The 15,648-nt window shown below is 37.5% G+C and overlaps 1 protein-coding gene across 2 annotated transcripts in view; it reads left to right on the top strand.

The window, feature by feature from the left end:
• Positions 1–15,648, top strand: part of LOC5566981 (very long-chain-fatty-acid--CoA ligase bubblegum) — a 122,832-nt gene that overhangs the window by 30,383 nt on the left and 76,801 nt on the right. The window contains exon 1 of one of the 2 annotated variants that reach the window (XM_021847826.1): positions 9,391–9,643. The exons of the other annotated variant lie outside the window; for it this stretch is intronic. The gene's annotated coding sequence lies outside the window, so the exon portion shown is untranslated. Of the gene's footprint in view, positions 1–9,390; positions 9,644–15,648 lie in introns of those variants that run through there. 2 annotated transcript variants of the gene reach the window in all.

Here is a 15,648-nt window from a genome sequence, read left to right as displayed (position 1 = left end):
AAAGAGTAGGCTAAATGTGACTAGTGTCGGTTAAGACCAAATCAATCATAGACGGGTTCCTAGAAGAGGACAAACAAGTAGGGCTATCAGGGTATTGAATTGAGAAATATCCTGAAGAGCACTCATCAAATAAAATTCTGCCGTTGGAATTACTTTGAGAATTATTTCATGACCGATGTTTGGCATTAAAGTCACCAATGATACAAAATTTGACTTATTGCGAGTCAATTTTCGCAAGTCAGTTTGGAGCAAATTAACTTGCTGTCCAGAGCATTGAAAAGACAAATAGGCAGCTATGAAAGTATATTTATCAAGCTGTGTTTCAACAGAAACACCTAAAGTTTCGAAAACTTTAGTTTAAAATGACGAAAACAGTTGATGTTTTATACGCTTATGAATGATCATTGCAACTCTCTCACATGCCCCATCAAGTCGATCATTACGATAAACAAAAAAGTTAGGATCTCTTTTGAGTTTGGACCCTGGTTTCAAATAGGTTTCAGTAATAAGTGCTATATGCACGTTATAAGCTGTAAGAAAATTAAACAGCTCGTCATCTTTACCATTCAAAGAACGAGCATTCCAATTTAAAATATTTAAATTATTATTTATTGAATCCATTAGAAAAACGTAATCCAATAACAATTTGATTAGCAAATTCTACACCTACTTGTACTAGCTGCTTCAGTCATAGTGGTAGCTTTGAACATTGCATGAATCATTTGATTCAATTGTTCAGTTAGACAAATAAAATCAGAGGGAGACATATCACTTGTGGTGGGTACATTATCTGATGATTTTCTGTTAGAATTTTCGGTAGACGAAGAGGCGTAGTAGAAGTTTCCTGTGGGAATCTATGACAAAAGGTCGAAAGGACAAAAGGTCGAAGAACAAAAAAAAAAGGGACAAAAGGTCAAAAATCTTTTTTCAAAGAAGGAAAAATTTCTCACCACGGATATCAATTTCGACCTTTTGTCCTTTCGACCTTTTGTCTTTCGACCTTTTGTCTTTCGACCTTTTGTCCTTTCGACGTTTTTACTTTCGACCTTTTGTCCATAAACCCTGCGCAAATCATTTAGCATCCATGCGGCAATTTTTTGTCCCATGACCCCACTTTTGGCACCGACGGCACTGAGCGGGGTTCTAGTAATTTCCTACAGGTTTCTGGAAATGTTCCCATGTCACACGGACATCGAACATAAGTCTAGCTTTTTCTAAAGCTTCAATATTATTTAGATCTTTTTTTTTTAAGTGAAGTAAATAATATTTTTGAGAAAGCCCTTTCGGAACAATGCCAGATTGGGTTTTCTTTTTCATAATGATCACTTGGACTGGGGATAATCCAAGTAAATCATTTACTCCATTTTTGATCTCTTCAGGTGATTTATAGTCACTTGAGAGACCTTTCAAGACGACTTTGAACAAACGTTCAGTTTTGTCGTCATAAGTAAAAAAAATGTGCTTCTTCTCTTCAAGATGTTTGAGCAGAAGTGCGCGATCTCTAAGAGTTTCCAGCAAAACGCGACAGTCTCCCTTCTTTGCGGTTTAGAAGGAGACCTTGATTCCTCTAATGGAGTTTAAGATCTCCTGCATAAATCCCCCAAAATTCGGAACAACTGACCACGATAGCTGGCACTCTTTGTTTCCTCATTTGAATCAAATAGCCTGGGCTAGAGACTGCTTCGATTTGGTGTTCGGAAAATTTGTCTAGATCATCGAACTGATTGCTCATTTCGATGCAATTACTAACATTATCCATTTAACCCTTGGAAGAAAGTTCACATTCCGGAGAAAAGTCCTTTCTTCCATTCTTGCCACGTTTAGTGACAGTTTAAATCCCACTTTTTTTTAAGGAAGTTGTGAATTCAGAGGTTCACCCTTTCTTTTGTTTGGAGTTGCAACCATGTTTAGTGAATAAACGAAAGAAGACGAAACCTGCTTAGATGTTTTTGTTTTCCCAAGACGGTGTCCAAGAAGGATTGCCACTAGCGTTGGGCGATTTTGAATCGATGTTCCGAAAATCGATGTTTTGATTACGATTAATCGATTTTTTGAATCGATTTTTGGAGCACCTAAAATCGGGTGAATCGATTCTCCTCATTCGATTTTTCGATTTGATTCATTTTGGTAAAATCTATAAGTATTTTTTAAAGTGTCAATGATAAAGAAATGGAATTTTGAATGAGCCATTTAGTATTTTAGATTAAATTTCATACTGATTTTATACTGAGGGTGAAAATAAATGCAAATGCATTTGGTCACATTTTAAGTTTCATAAATTTCAATTCAATTTCGATTCGAATCGATTTAAACGGTCGAATCGATTCACCGATTTAATCGAATCTTTTGCATCGATTCGACCGTTTAAATTTGAATCGATTCAGTAATATCGATGTTATGGACAAATTTGCTCAACGCTAATTGCCACCGCTAGCTTTCGCCAACGGGTCCAACGAAAAATCGAAGGCACGGGTCCAAACAAGGATCGTAAAAGGATCAACAGTGGCAGTTTTGAGCCTGCATCTCGAAGCGATCAGACGTATATCGGAGGCTGAGAGTCAGAGCATTTTTTTTTGTATTCTTCGTTTCTTCGGAAACAATAGTAGACATTGTTGAAAGCGAAATCATGGCAGCCAAAATGGAATACGCAAGGAAAAATACGGTCAAAGTTCGATTCGGAGATCAAGCCAGATCTCCATCCGACAGTGAAATGGTCACCTTTGTCGTGAGGGTTTTAGGAATAAAACCAGATCAAGTGTCGCATCTTTACCATGACCCATATGAAAAGTATGGATGTGAACAAGGAAATACCCCCCCAAATCTACATCTACAGATACCGTGTATACTACTCCGGTATGCAGGAAAAATGTTTCATTTGCAAGGCCACGGACCACTTGAAGCCGGATTGCCCCCGGCGAGCAGAGAAGGCGTTGAATCCCAGGGAGCGGGTTCGAGAAAAAGAGGAGATAATGGCGTTAAACTTCATCAATCTGAACGATCTGTTGGGCTCGAAGGAGAGCAAGGAAGGAGGGGCAGACATCAGTATCACAGCTAGTCAGCGTGGTGCTGATACCAGAACAATGACTGTTGAGCACAAGGTCAAAGGGGGAGACACGCCAAAATCGAAGTCTGTGGATATAGAGGCGGAGATCGGTGATACTAGTGGTTGGGTGAATGTGCATACAAAGGAGAATCGAAACGGATCGACGGTTGGGAACGAAGGTTCATCCGATGATGACTCTCAGTTAGGTCAAGGTGAGAAAAGAGAAAATTCAGTAGCGGACGTTTCAGTGAGTAACAGCTTTGCTGGACTATCCGAAGTGGATGATGAGAACGAGAGATCTGACGTAGATCCGAAAAAGCGAAAACTGAGTTCTTTACTAAGTTTGAAAAATGAGTAGATTATCAATCAGAATAGCAACAGTCAACCTCAACGGTATCGTGTGCAAAGCTAAACAGTCACTCGTAAAGGACTTCGTCAATTTGAATGATATTGATATAGTATTTTTCCAAGAAATGTGTATAACTTCGTCGTCCTTTCTACCAAGTCATGAGGTTATATTGAACTATGCTAACATGGGTAGGTCTACAGCTGTGGCAATTCGGAAAAACTTCCTGTATTCAGACGTGGTGGTTGATCCCACTGGTCGGATAATATCATTCATAGTGAATGGAATTAACTTCGTCAATATTTATGCTCAATCGGGATCCCAATATAAAAAGGAACGTAATGAATTTTTCACTGAAAACATAGCCCTACATTTAAATAAGAATTTCGATAGTTTTTATCATCGGTGGAGACCAGGGTTCTGAATTTTCGTATCAATGATGCGAAATCTACGATTTTTCGCACGTAAGGAGAATGCTTTTTTCGCTTCCTCACGTGAACATCTCTTATCGCTCACACTAATTTTCCCTAGAGCTACGATGGTGAATAACCGAAAATCACTCCACTCCGGGGATAATATATTTTTCACTCCATCATATTTTCGCTCACCAACTGCTCCCGAGAATTATCACTATGTGGATAAACAAAAACTAGTGCCGGCGGCGGGATTCGCACCTAGAACATTGCTAAAAACAACCGCGATGCGTGCACGCTAACCATACTACCACACCAACTTGATGAAAGAAGTTGTTAATTTGGTGCATAAAAGCAACTGCTGCTTGTGGCGATGCATACAGGAAAAGTTCTCCATGGATCGGAGAAAGAGAAAACAACTTCTCACAGCTGCGGAAATGTGCAATTTGTTTTGTGGACGGATAAAATCGCAAGGCAGCTAATCGCTGAAAATTGCTGTGAGGGATAAATCCATTATCGTGAGAGTGAGTGAGAATTCGGAAGCCTGGTGGAGACTTTAACTGTGTTTTGAATGAAGAAGATTGTAGAGGAGCGAATAATTTTTGTCCAGGATTGCAACAATTAATTGATAAAATGAAACTAATCGACGTAGCCAAAAAGCTCCATAAGAAGCCTTCTTTTACTTTTTTTTCCGTGGAAAAAGCGCTTCCAGATTAGATCGATTTTACTTTTCTCGCATTTTAAGGTGAAGATGAATCGAAGCCAAAGTTCAAATTTTCAAGAGCACGGATCTGGAGAACCAAACACCCGTTTGAGCTGAAAACCTAATCGATTGGTCACCATCAGCTAGTCACCAATCGATTAAGTTTTCAGCTTAAACGGATGTTTGGTTCTCCAGATCCGTGCTCTTGAAAATTTGAACTTTGGCTTCGATTCATCTTCACCTTAATAGATAAAGTTTATGAGGTTAAAACAGTGCCACTTGCATTCTCAGATCACCATTCGGTCGTGGTGAAGATTGAGGTGAATAAATTACCTCCCACTACCTTTTCGAAATCAGCATATTGAAAGCTGAACTCAGCTGTTTTGAAAAATGAGGATCTCGTTACAGATTATGTTCAAAAGATCGAACAATGCAAAAATAGAGAAAAATATCGGAAGGATTTTAATTTGTGGTGGAATTCAGATTTGAAAATTGCAACCAGGATTTTTTTCCGTAGTTACACTATCAATCGTAACATACAAATTATGAATGAGAAGAACATGTATTACAGAGCAATGCAAGAATTTTCGGTAAGATTGAATGCAGGAGACAATGTTAATGAAGAAATGGATTTCATGAAGAAAATATTTTTTGAAATTGATAAAGCGAAATTATCAGAATTCTCTCATATTTTCCAACCGAGCTCACTGGTGGAAAATGAAAAAATGGGTATTTTTCAAATTGCTCAAAACAATGATAGGAAACTAGTTACTTCACGATTAAAAATAGGAAATGAGATTACATCAGACAGCTTAAAAATCAAAGACGAGTTTTTAACATACTACAAATCGATATTCCAAGACAACCAAAAATTTTCGAGATCAACTGAATTTCCGTCATTAAATAACATAGCAAACCACGATCAGAAACAGTACTTAATTCAGCCAATAACTGCAGAAGAACTTTTGAATGCTTTGAGCAGCGCAGCTAAGAAAAAATCACCTGGTATTGACGGTTTATCCTACGAATTTTATCTGAAAAACTACGATTTTTTCAAGGAAGATCTTATCAAATTATGTAATAGCTATCTCGTTGATGGGAAGAAGCCTCCATCCAGTTTTAAAGACGGGGTTGTCATTTTTATTCCAAAATGCCCTAACCCATTGGTTAATGAATTCAGATCAATATCGTTATTAAATACAGATTATAAACTTTTCGCGAAGATTTTGGCAAACCGGGTTCAAAATATTTTGCCAGACTTGATTGGTCCCCATCAAGCTGCGTGTCACAAAGAGAAATCTTGTGTGGACAATTTAAAAGTGTTAAGGAATTTAGTAGCGTCATCGAACAAAAAACGGTCCTTTAAACTCGCTTTTTTAAGTTTAGATCTCCAAAAAGCGTTCGATAATGTAGATAGGAGCTATTTATGGGCGGTTCTGAGAAAATTTGAATTTCCCGAAATTTTTATAACAACTTTAAAAAATCTTTACGACGAGGCCTTTTCCAGTTTATTCATTGGGGGAAGTTTGACGGAAAAAATCAAAATAAATCGCTCAGTGCGTCAAGGTTGTCCATTGAGCATGGTCCTTTTCGTATTGTACCTAGAACCGTTGCTGGCAATGCTTGCTGCCGAAATATCAGGAATATTACATGATGATAATTGTAAAAATGGTGGTTTATGCAGATGATATTTGTATAATAATAAAAAACCAAATAGATTTTGAAAAAGTGTTCAGGTGTTATGGCAATATTTTCTAAAGATGCTAGAATTAGCTTAAATTCAAGAAAATCAAGTATTTTATGCTTGAACGATCTTATATTAGAAAGCGGAGAAATTAATTAAGTTGATGAGTTAAAAATTTTGGGAATAACGTTCAAAACATCATGGGATGATACCATTTCCAACATGTATGAGGTACAGTTAAAAAAAAATAAAACAATCAATATTCGTCTCAAAGTTTAAGAAATTTAAATATTATACAAAAGATTTGGATTTTGAACAACTACATTTTGTCTAAACTATGGTATGTTGGACAAATCATACCAGCACCTAACAAATTTATTGCAGAGATAACAAAGGTAGTGGGGCCCAGATAGCCGTAGTGGTAAACGCGCAGCTATTCAGCATGACCATGCTGAGGGTCGTGGGTTCGATTCCCGCTGGTCGAGGATCTTTTCGTGAAGAAAAATTTCTCGATTCCCAGGGCATAGAGTATCTTCGTACCTGCCACACGATATACACATGCAAAAATGGTCAATCGGCAAAGAAAGCTCTCAGTTAATAACTGTGGAAGTGCTCATAAGAACACTAATCTGAGAAGCAGGCTTTGTCCCAGTTGGGACGTAATGCCAGAAAGAAGAAGAAGATAACGAAGGTAGTAGGAAATTATTTGTGGATGGGTCATTTATTTAAAATTAGTAGGAATCAATTGTATTTAGATTCAGAGAAAGGAGGTCTAGGCTTAATTCATGTAGGTAACAAAATTAAAGCACTGTTTATTCGTAACATTTTGTATACATCAATTAAAAATGGTTCACAGCCCGCACAAGATTTTCTATATAAAAATAGAAAAAATCTTAAATTAGGTAGAACCTGTGGTATTTATATGAAAGATGCAGAAAATCTTGTGGGGCTTACAAATTTGAATTCTACCAAGTGGATGTATAATTATTTCATTGAAAATATGCAAATTCAACCCAACATATAAATAAAGAATAATCACAAAATTTGGCAAAATGTGTGGCAGAATTTGAACAAAAAAATTCTCGATTCTCATCACAATGTGTCACTTTATTACTATGTAAATAGCATAATTCCAACTCGCAGTAAACTATTTCAGCACAAGATAAGAGGAACAGACAATAATTTATGCAATATATGTGAACAAATAGATGATACAGATCATCGTTTGAAAAAATGTAAAAACTCTTGTGAGGTATGGAATCACGTAAGTGGACTGTCACTGTGGATACTAGCGAATGTAGTGAACTATAATCTAAAAAATCATGCAAACGGTAATGTAAATGATTTCAACTCGATAATGAGAACAGAACTACATAAAAACAAGAAATGGTTGGATATTGAAATTGGAAATTATGTAAGCTTTATTTTGTAAGTTTTGTAACGTTTAGTTTTTTTTAGCAAATAAATAAATAGAAAAAAAACAAGGATTGTAAAAGGATCAACAGTAGAAAAAATAGTACTGAAAAGTACTGTTTTAGTAGCACTGAGAAGTACTGTTTTATTGCTTTAGGTGATTTAAAAAAAAATGCAAGAGCAGAGATTATTTGTTAACTGGTCTGGTTGATTAATTTCAGCATATTATGATGCTAGATATGCTAACCATTCAACTATTTAACGTTTTACAATTAAATGAACTGAGTATTCTATCGTTGTCATAAGCGCTCTTACTTCCGGACAAGTACCCAAACAATAGTGTTGCTTCAGCTGCCGCACTGTCGAGTGCGTATTGATAGATAACAGTCAAGATCACGTCTAAAATAATCAGGAAACACGAAGTCCGCTCTTCATTACTATGCGTCTCACTCGTAAACGGGTTGTTTGTCACCAGCCGGGTCCAACAAAATAAACTGTTTGTAATCGTTTTCAACTACTTTTTCTCCTCGCTCATCTTCCCATGATCATTTTTCGGCTTCGCTGCCTCTCATGATAACTCTCAGATGATAACGCACGAATTCGTCTATACAATCGGCTACACGCTCCTCTCAACCAAATCGTTAGTTATGGCTCTTTTCGGACGATGATCGCTGGATAATCTTCCATCCGGAACAAAGTCCGCCGAAGTCGCTTGGTCATTTCCTAAAAGGCTGCCGGACGGTAGTTTGTGTCACCTAAACTTTGGACAAGTGCCGGGCCACGCGTGACCGATGCGAAACCCGGCCGGAGAGTCAATCGCTCCCAGAAGAAGTAGAAGCTGGGCCTTGGCTTCGAACGGGGCAATACTCAAAAGTGTTTAGTAGGGAAGCGTCCAAACGTGTGTGAGAGCTTCGTCATGATGGTTATCAGCCGTTATCGCAATTGCAGTTTAAGTTATTTACTGCTCCGGTCAATAATGAATGTGTTAGATGAGCAGAGGTTCTCAACTGGCTTTGTAACTAGGACCACGTTTGATTAATTAAGAAAGTTTGCAGATTCAGACGTTCTGGTTCTTTTCAATCAGAAATACAAAATTCTCTTTATTTTTTGATTATTCACGGTCAGCTTTACATAACACCGGAAATCATAAATTGAAATCCCACGAGAGTGCATCGCTCAGAACTGAGTTCAAAGATAGGACGAAAACGAGATAAAACGGTTGCGTTGGGATTCAAGATAGGACTGCTCCGTCCGCAACCGAAATCGTCGTGTAGCACTTTTCTCCTGAGGATTTTGGAAGTCAGGCTGGAATCCCGTGGCGAGGGTGATAATTCATCTCGAAAGACAAACAAAAAAGGAAACTGTTCTTACAGTGCCTCTACCCATACAACATTCACACTCACTTGAGTTTATATGGGTCTAGATTGGGACCGGCGTGCGATAGGAGAGTGTTCAATTGATAATGAGCCCAAAATACACGGACCAACAGGCTGATATTAGGAATAAATTGAGTAATATGAGCGATATGGGACGGAAAGGTTTTTTTTTTGTTTTTTGAAATTTGCTTTTGGTTGGCATGTGTGTACCATGGCGTTCAATCGTCGGTACTTGAAGATATGCTTTGATAGAGGTATATAACGGGCCCGATGATGACGGTTCGAAGTACAAAGACGGGGCTAGTTAATGATTAGATTATTTGTTGTTATTTTTTACGGATCGTGGCATCTCGGTATGGGTGAGTTTGGAATATAGGTTGGTTCGGTTTTGAGGAAACGGGCACTGTGTGGGCTCTCTAGGATTCAGATTTCGCCAGAACGGTGTCAGTGTCAGTTGGTGCATCGAAGCGGTCAGGTGGTTCCAGACTGTTGACATCGGTTTGCGCAGGACTAGTTCGGACGGTCATTTGGTGTTGAGGATATTTCGTTAGAACTTTAAATAAATGAATTAATGGTGTTCAGGAGTGAATACTAGAAGAAGAAGTATTGGAGTGATATTGAGTGAATTGAAGACAGACTGATTGCTAGTTCAATATTGAAAGCAGGTAAAATTTACAGGATGATGTTTTTAAAATCTTTAAAGAACATAATAAATACTATTTTTTTTTTTAAATTATTCATTCGTACTTATCTGTGTTCGAGTTATCGAATGTAATAAAGCTAACATTATAATCATATACAGATCTCTATATTATTTTATAAATAGAGGATTCATGTGATATAGTTAAGTAGTGAAAAACGAATGAGATGTGCGATGACAAAATATAATTCTGTCAAATGTATCTAGACCAACCAATTTTTTTCAATATGAAACTAGTTATCATTTCGACTTTTTGGTCTCCTAAATATTACTAGGGTAAATGTTACAATAGTGGAGGTATTAAGCACGGTTCAACTTCATTTAATCCCTCAAAATTCAAGTAACGCAAATAATGTACATATTATTGGAAGTAACGACCATTTACTTAATGAGAAAATTGATTTCATCGCAGTAACCATCGGGATGTCAGTGAAAAATAATACCTCCACTATTACTACACTGTTCCTTTACTGCCCATAACTGCAAAACAGTCACATTCGACATTTTTGACGAAATGGAGTTAATACCATGGAGAGTCATCAAATGATAAATACTTTCGATCAACTTACTGAAGTCTGTGAGATTGTTCTAGAAAATTCGAAAAAAATACCAAGTTGTTTTGTCACATTGGTAATTATAACCGCATAACAGTCACTTCTTCTTCTTTCTGGCGTTACGTCCCCACTGGGACAGAGCCTGCTTCTCAGCTTAGTGTTCTAATGAGCACTTCCACAGTTATTAACTGAGAGCTTACTATGCCAATGACCATTTTTGCATGTGTATATCGTGTGGCAGGTACGAAGATACTCTATGCCCTGGGAAGTCGAGAAAATTTCCAACCCGAAAAGATCCTCGACCGGTGGGATTCGAACCCACGACCCTCAGCTTGGTCTTGCTGATTAGCTGCGCGTTTACCGCTACGGCTATCTGGGCATAACAGTCACATTGAGATTATAAATGTGCCTCGTAATGTGATAGCTATGAAATTTCTATCAGAATTATTTTTTAAAAGTTTGCCTAGTATGCGATTTGAGTTGTACAAAATATCAGCCTCACATAAGCATTTTTGAGTTCCTGGTAATTTTTAGAAATTTTAGTTTCTTCCCATACTGCCATAAAATGCACACTTAGTATTCCATTTACTCAATGCCTACTTTTTTCGAATGTTACAAATATGCAGTTATGGGCAGTTTAGTTGAGGTAAATTTTTAATTTGTGTTCTTATAGTTGCGGTATCCGTTGTTTTCTAATGGGATCCTCTATTATAGGAACACTTTAACGCAATTATTGGTACAAGTGGGCAAAGTTTTAGCAGCTTTGGTGGTATTTCATCAATTTTAAAGCAATTCGAACGATGTTTTCAGCTATTTTGTGTATCAATAAGCCAATACGTCGATTGGCGGTGTCTGATCTGAAGCTTATTCAATTAAATCAGTGTAAATGGCTCTACCGTTACTATAGGAACCAAGGATGGAAATCTAGTGATCATGATAAAACAAATGATGCATCGTGGTTGTTCTTTGTCGTGCGATCATAGCAACAACGATAAACCCTTAGTCGTCAAGCCATCACAACAAACTTCGCTCCGGGAAAAATGAATCGCTCGGCATGTGTGCTAACGATCAATTGTTCGCAAACCGAATTCATAAATTTTGGAAGATTTTCGCGCTTTCACTCTGCGATATGACTTCCAGCATACCATTTTTGATCCTAAAGTCAATCGTGCATGGGATGTGAGAAAATTTATCCGTGAATTTTAAATTGATTCGCATTAATCGCAACTTGTTACAATATCCGACAAACCTTTTGTCCTACGACAAACAGTTAATCGGATGCTCGATATATCTATGATTAGCGCGCGTGGTGAGGTGTTGAAATCATGTTGCTGCAAGAGCGATGGCCCTCTTGGACCGTTCAAATACCGTGTTGTTTGTCGTTAGAGCTGATTTTTTTCCATCCTTGATAGGAACACCCACAACTAATGGATCACTTACCCTATATCAACATTTTAGAGTTGTGTTTAACAAACTAAAATTTTTTTGGAAAATTCTTTCAGAATTTCATCAACTTCATCAAATAAAATTTCTGCAAATAAACACAGATTCAGACAATCGTTTAGGATATAATTCGAATAAGTGAAAGAAGCAAATACATTAACCTTTACGTTACCAGCCTCCAACAAGGCATTTTCAAATAACTGCCATTTCGTCAATTCTCATTCGATTTTTTTGCTAACACCGTCAGTTTACTTTAAAAAGGTTTCAGTTATTTGTCATAAATGGAGAATGCTGAATTCGGAACCATGTCGGACATATTCCGGATTGTACTGGGGTCACGAGGGTGCCAAATTTGGGAAATGTGATTATTTTTTATTTATTGCGGTTACAACTCTGGACATAAACGGAAATATCCCCAAATAGGCCTCGTGGCCAGGATCTAGAGTGGCCACATCTGTTTCTACTGGAGTTTTTCTTCTTTTATTAACATGTTCTTCCGAATTCACGAAGATTGATACGTCGTACGGTATGTTTCCGACAATAAACGGAAATGTCCCCAAAGAGGCCCTGGCGGAACCTGTGTCAAGTGCTCTGGAGTGGCCAAATCTATTGAAATTAAGTTTATTCTTCCTTTATTGACATGTTCTCTCGAATTCATGAAGATTGAGACGTCGCACGGTATGTTTCTAACATGAAACGGAAATGTCCCTAAACTGGTTTTGGCGGAACCGGCTATGATGTTCCGGAACGGTCCACTTATTCAAATTATGTTGAAGTGATGACAATTGACCATTATCTCACGTTTCACATAAAAACTTTAGTGTTGTAGCTGAAATAAATAAGAAAATAATCACATTTCCCGAATTTGGTACCCTTGTGACCCCAATACAATCCGGAATATCTCCGGCATGGTTCCGAATACAGAATTGTCCATTTATGACAAATAACTGAAACCTTTTTAAAGTAAACTGAGGGTAGTTTCAAAAAAATCGAATGGAAATTGACGAAATGGCAAAATCACCTAAAAATATCGTTGGCTTGAAACAGTATTTTGTAGTATACTTACTTAATCCGACCAAAATGTCACTTAAACCCCTTTGCATTTGGGCCCCTCATTTTTGTGCTATCAATTGAAATTCAGACAATATTTGCTCACGTTTTGTAATGCAATAAAGTTTTGTTGAAATGATAACAATTCAATCATCAACTAAGTTGTACTTATTTTTTGCTTGCAAAATTTATTCTACAGAAGTTTACCTACATGTACTTTGCTAGAAAATACAAAAAATCTTGCAGATTTTTTTTCAACAGGCATTCAGGTATCCAGGATTTATTCCTGAAAACTCTTCACACTTTATCTAGAATTCGCTTAGAAAATACACTCATGCAGCCTACAGACGCTTGTGTCACATAAATGTATAGCAGTTTTTAGCGTGACGAACTAATGACTGCACACTCCTAGGCATACTCGGATCATTTTGATGTTTTTTTTTGCTTGACAGCAGACTGGCTGGTTGTTGATATCCAGTTCGCACCCCCCAGGTTAGACCGTGTGTGATGCTGCTTGACGAACCGATTTGACAGTTTCACGGTTTAACGACGATTTGACGGTTGGCTTGGGTTCAAACTTGATTTCACCAGGAGTTCCACCTGAAATTTTATCTTGCGATCTTACTATGAATTCCTGTAAGCATTGCTTCAGAAATTCTTTCAAAAACTTTACCAGAAATTCCTAATCGTATTCCATCAGGAGTTCCTCAAGGGAATCCATCAGGAGTTCCTCTGGGAAATCCTTTAGTAGTTCTTTCAGGGAATCCATCAGGAGAACAACAAAAGTTTCATCTAAGGATCAGAAGTTTTTCTAGCGATTCCATCAGGAGCTCCTTCAGGGATTTCATCTGGAATTCTTCCAGGTGTTCCTTCAGGGATTCAACCTGGAACTCCTTCAGGGATTCCTTCAGGCGTACCTCTAGGGATTCCATCAGGAGTTCTTCTAAGGAGGAGTTCTGATGTGTTCCTTCAAAGATTCCACCTGGAATTACTCCAGAGTTTATATCAGGAGTTGCTCAAGAAACTCCATCAGGATTTCTTCCAAGGATAAGGAGTTTCTCCAAGGATTCCATTAGGAGCTCCTTCAGAGATTTCACCTGGAATTCCTCCAAAGATTAGATCAGAAGTTCCTCAAGTAATTCCACTAGGATTTCTTCTGGGGATTTTATATGGAGTTCCTCCAGGGATTCTATCAAGAGTTCCTTCAGAGATTTCACCAGAGATTATCTCAGGAGTCCCTCAAGGGATTCCATCGAAAGTACCTCCAAGGATTCCATCAAGAGTTCTTATAGGAATTTCGTAAGAAGTTCTTCTAGTGATTGCATCAGGAGTTACTTCAGGAATTCCATTTGGAATTCTTCTAGGGATTTCAGAAGTTTCTTCAGGGATTTCACCTGGAACTCCTCCAAGGATTTGATCAGGAGTTCCTATAGGGTTTCCATCAGGTACGCCTGATTAGGAATTCCATCACGAATTCTCCTGGGAATTTCATCAGGTTTTCCTTCAGAGATTCCTTCAGGAGTTCCTATAGGGATTCCATCCGGAGTTCTTCTGCTGATTTTGTCCGAAGTTCCTCCAGGAATTCCATCAGAAGTTCGTTCAGAGATTCCACCTGGAATTTCTCCAAAGATTATATCAGGAGTTCCTAAAGGAATTTCTTCAGGATTGCTTCTAAAAATGTCATGAGGAATTTCTCCAAGAATTTTATCAGGAGTTCCTAAAGGGATTCCATCAGGAGTTCTTCTAGAATAGAATGCAGCAGAAGTTCTTTCAGAGGGATTTTATCAGAAGTTCCTCCAGGGATTTCATCAAGAGTTCTTTCAGAAATTCTTCCAGGTTTTTAAACAGGAGTTTTTTTCAGGAATTTCTCCAAGCTTTTTCAATGGAAGTATCTGTAGGGGTTTCATTAGTAGTTCCTTCATGGATTACATCAGTAGTTCTTCTAAGAGTTACATCAGGAGTTCCTTCAGAGATTTGATCTTAAATTTCTCCAGAGATTATATCAGGACTACTACGAGAAAGAACTTTTCATTAGCATTAAACAAGATTCAACCTGATAAATGATGCGGTTTGTGTGTGTAAATTCTTAATACGAATATTTATCTGTAAAAAAGATAACAGCTTTGGTAGCGAACCATTCAAGTAATATTTTGTAAATACTTACCACCTGTCGATATGAAACGATGGTGGATCATGTAGTAAAATACCTGAGTTACTTGCGTCTGGCGGCAAAAAATAGCTGGGATATCGTGGTATCTACTCAGACTGCCGGGAATACGTAAATTTCCCTGCTACAGAGTAGTGTCTTATTTCTTTTTTTATAAAATCATTGTTGACATTGTTCAATCATTACTTCCAACGTTATTTTCTTTGTAAGCTCCCAAAATGGTTCCAATAATGAGTCGACATTGGTAACCACTTTTGGAATTTTCTGGAATTCCAGTAGCAATTATGCTAGATTTAAGAGTTATTTATGAAGATAATTCGAAGAAAAAATCTTCCAGTGGCTTTTGCCAGATGGAGACTATTTTGAAATTCATCACAGTTAGGGATAACTTCATTACTTCCTTAATGACTTCACTTAAAAGTTACTTTAGAAATTTTACTAGATTTAACATGAAATTGCGATATTCTTATGGTTAAACAAATAGTAGGATAGTAGTAGAATCAATGACGGATGAAATATCTTAATAAATCGTGGATTAATTGGAATGGAACCGTTGGATGTATTCCAAGACTTTTGATAAGGATTCAATCAGGACAAGCTAACAGAAGTAGTTCTACAAACAATATTTAAAAATATACATTAGATTTACTTCATGTACTTGGAAAGATAGGGTTTCCAATGGTAGCTCCATGGTTTTCGACGAACTTGAAACAAACCGAATTAGATGAATAGTTAGCAATAGTTACTAGAGTTTGA

The sequence above is a fragment of the Aedes aegypti genome, chromosome 2 (assembly GCF_002204515.2).
Source record: "Aedes aegypti strain LVP_AGWG chromosome 2, AaegL5.0 Primary Assembly, whole genome shotgun sequence".
Lineage (NCBI taxonomy): Eukaryota > Metazoa > Arthropoda > Insecta > Diptera > Culicidae > Aedes > Aedes aegypti.
The sequence above is the reverse complement of the archived record's forward strand: the minus strand, read 5'-3'. Positions and strand labels throughout refer to the sequence as shown.